This window comes from Silene latifolia, chromosome Y (assembly GCF_048544455.1).
Source record: "Silene latifolia isolate original U9 population chromosome Y, ASM4854445v1, whole genome shotgun sequence".
Taxonomy (NCBI): domain Eukaryota; kingdom Viridiplantae; phylum Streptophyta; class Magnoliopsida; order Caryophyllales; family Caryophyllaceae; genus Silene; species Silene latifolia.
This window is the reverse complement of record NC_133538.1, coordinates 397,969,746-397,973,376: the sequence shown is the minus strand read 5'-3', so window position 1 is coordinate 397,973,376 and position 3,631 is coordinate 397,969,746. Positions and strand designations below refer to the sequence as shown.

Genomic DNA, 3,631 nt, shown 5'->3' with positions numbered 1-3,631 from the left:
CTACACCACCACATTTAACCGGTAATTTCATTGCCAAATCCACATTCATACAACTAGTTGAGAGAAGTCAATTTGGAGGGATGCCTAGTGAAGATCCTCATTCACATATGGAGACTTTTTATGACTATTGTGATGCGATTTCTCAAACCGGAGTTACTCAAGACCAAATCCGATGGGTATTATTTCATTTTTCTTTGATTGGTACCGCAAAGCAATGGTTGAAGAGCCTAGACAAGGCTACCCTTGGTATTGATTCATGGAAGAAGTTAGCACTTGCTTTTTACAAGAAATTCTTTCTTCCGGAGAAGACTAATATGTTGAGAGCCCAAATCACCGGGTTCAAGCAAAGAGATGAGGAATCATTGTATGAAGCATGGGAGAGATTTAAGGACACTTATCGTTCTTGTCCACACCATGGACTTAGCGAGTGGTTCCTTGTGCAACAATTTTGGAATGGTCTATATGAAGACTCCCGCAACATTCTCAATATGGGATCCAATGGAATGTTTACCGAAGTTGATGACAATCAAACATGGGCTAAAATCGAAGAGATGGCGGTTCATAATTCACAATATAGTAGGCCTCAAAAGGCTACTAGAGGAGGAAAGCATGAGGTAGATTCCATCACTCATTTGGGTGCTCAACTAAGTGCTCATATTGACACCATCAATTTGAAGTTTGAGAAGGCCATGGCTAAGCTTGGTGAAGCTTCCAAATTACCCAAACAACATGTTAATGCTATTGTGACATCATCCTCAATTTCAAGTGGAGTATGTGAGAGTTGTGGAACTTTGGGACATGAGCAAAGTGAATGCAGGGGAACAAGTGAATGCTTTCCAAGCATACAAAAGTGTCACCCCTTATTCCAACTATTACAATGAGAATACCAAATTCCATCCAAATCTTTCATACAAAAGCCAAAATATTCAAAACCCTCAACCAACATACACCCCACCTCCAATGAGAAATCAAGCTCAAAGACCCTTTTACAACCAAAGCCAAGGTTATCAAAATCAACCCTCATACAATCAAACCAATGACCAAGGCTTTGATGTTCAAAAAGTGGTCCTCTAAATGCAAGAGAATCAACAAGAATTTTTCAACCAAATGAAAAAAGATAGCCAAGCCAAAGACATCACCATCAACAATATACTAGCCCACACCAAGATGCTAGAAACTCAAAGGACTCAATTAGCATCTTCTAACTCTCAAAGACAAAAGGGGCAATTACCACCTCAAAGTAATCCTCTAAGACATGAGACGGTGAGTGTCATCCATTTGAGGAGTGGTACAAGATATGAGGGGCCGAAGAAGCCAATTGATGGAGATGTTGATAATGCTAGTGACAAGTAAAGAGTTATGGAGAACTCTAAGGAAGAAGAACCCACCACCAATGAAGTTTCAAAGAAGAAGAGTGAAGAGAAGGCTAAGGAAAAAGAGCCTATTATGATTAGACTTCCATTCCCAAGTCGTCAAGCTAAGCCTAAGTTTGATGAACAACTTGGAAAGTTCATGGAGATTGTGAAGAACTTAGAAGTCTCAATCCCATTCACGGAATTGATCAATCATGTTCCGGCCTCTGCAAAGTACATCAAAGACATTCTTACCAAGAAGAAATCCATCCGGAAGCTAGAGGATATTGCCTTTACCAAAGTGAGTAGTGCTATTCTACAAGGGAGTTCCCCTCTAAAACTCAAAGATCCGGGAAGTTTCCCTATTCCATGCACCATTGGCGACACTACAATCAACAAAGCATTATGTGACCTTGGAGCAAGTGTAAGTGTCATGCCATACTCGGTGTGAAAGAGGCTAGGAATGGGAGAACTCAAGTGCACCAACATTACGCTTCAAATGGCGGATCGATCAAAAAAGATACCTTTTGGAGTATGGGAGGATGTGCCCGTGAGAATTGGCAAATTCTTCATCCCGGTAGACTTTTTCATTGTAGACATGGAGGAGGATACCAACATTCCTATCATTTTAGGAAGACCTTTCTTGCATACCGCGAGAGCGGTGATTGATGTGAAACATGGAGAGCTCATGCTTTAAGTGGGGGATGAGACAATCACTTTTAATCTCGACAAAACAATGAGAGCTCCCCGACTACATGAGCCATGTTTCAAGATCGATCACTATAGCCGAGAAAGTGATAGGAAGAAGCTAGCATCTCTATGAAAAGATCAAGCTATGGGTAAAGAATCACCACCCACATGGAAGAAAAAAGTGGATAACATTGAAGATGCTCTATCCGAAGAGCAAGGAAATTTCCTCAACAATGAGAGCTGGAATAGCTCAACCATGACAAGCAATGAAGAAGGCCTAATTGGCCATGACAACAAGAAAGAAGACTTGCTCTTGTCAACTCATGATACCATTGGGAAGCAAGTTGATGAAGTTTGTGGTCTATGGGATGGCGAATTCGATGGATTAGTCAATCCCTACATTGAGAATGCTATAACCTTAGACCAAGGCTTTGGTGACCATCTTGACTCGAGTCAGCACTATAAAGAACACAATGTGAAAAGGTCTATGCAAGATCTTTACAATGAAAATGAACAAGCCTTTGATTACTTCTACAAGGTGTTGAGCAACATCAACAACACCTTGGCCTTTCCCCCTTGGCATCTCATTCAAGAATGAGAGTTTGGTGGAGTCCTCCCTAAACCACCATTTGTAAATATTCTAACCTTTTAACTAGCATTTTATTTCATTTATTGCATTTTTGTCACTTTTGGATTTGCAATTTCATACTTTGATCAAGATTTTCATTATGAGAGAAAGTGAGGGAGGTATTTTAATGTGTTTTGATGTGTAGTGTTTGATCTAGTGTGGGGATAGCAAATGCCTAGGCAAACCGACCCTTCATAGTGCACCCACAATGTTGAACAAAAGGAATGAAGAAAGAATGATACGGGAAATGAAGATCCCCACGGGTGGAAGTGAACTCGTGGGTGCAAAGGAGAACCCGAGCGTCCCAGGGGGAATCCGCTTGAGCTGGCTCTGATACGAGCGTCCTGTCTATAGGACATGGGTTTTGGGAGTCCTGGAATTAAAGAAAATACGTCTGCTGCAAAATCTGAGAATATCACATTTAGGACGCTCATCCCAAACACGGAGCCGCTCGTCTCAAGAGAAATCTGCGCGTCCTGGCTGCTTCAAAAATTTAAGGTTCACACTGACTATGAATCCGAGCGTCCTCTGAAAAATCCAAGCGTCCCCAGAGAAAAGATCCGCTCGTCTCCAGCAGAGTCCACGCGTCCCAGCACGGGTTAGAAAAACAGACTGCACTGACTGAGGATCCGAGCGTCCCCAGTCCAAGACGCTCGTCCCGTGCTACTACTTAGCCAAGAACACGGGATTCACCCTCCTTCCCCAATTCATTTCTATCTTATAAAAACACAAACACACACCCTTTCTCCCTCAAAACCCTCAATCCCCTCATAAACAAAACACAAATTCCTCAACCAAATTCACCCAAATCAAAACAAAACTTCCTCAAATCAAGATTAAACTACTCCTTTATCAACAAAAGGCCATCTGTAGATACCTAGTATCTGCTAAGACTCCAACAAACACCCGATGATTATCGGACTACAACATGTTTTGGATTCGCGGCATTTGATCGACAGTT

At 41.8% G+C, this 3,631-nt stretch overlaps 1 non-coding gene across 1 annotated transcript; it reads right to left on the bottom strand.

Annotated features, from left to right (window-relative positions):
* Positions 1–314: 314 nt before the first annotated feature.
* On the bottom strand, positions 315–421 carry LOC141636098 (small nucleolar RNA R71). The gene has a single exon (XR_012540734.1). It is a non-coding gene; the product is annotated as a small nucleolar RNA R71 (small nucleolar RNA).
* Between the last annotated feature and the right edge of the window lie 3,210 nt (positions 422–3,631).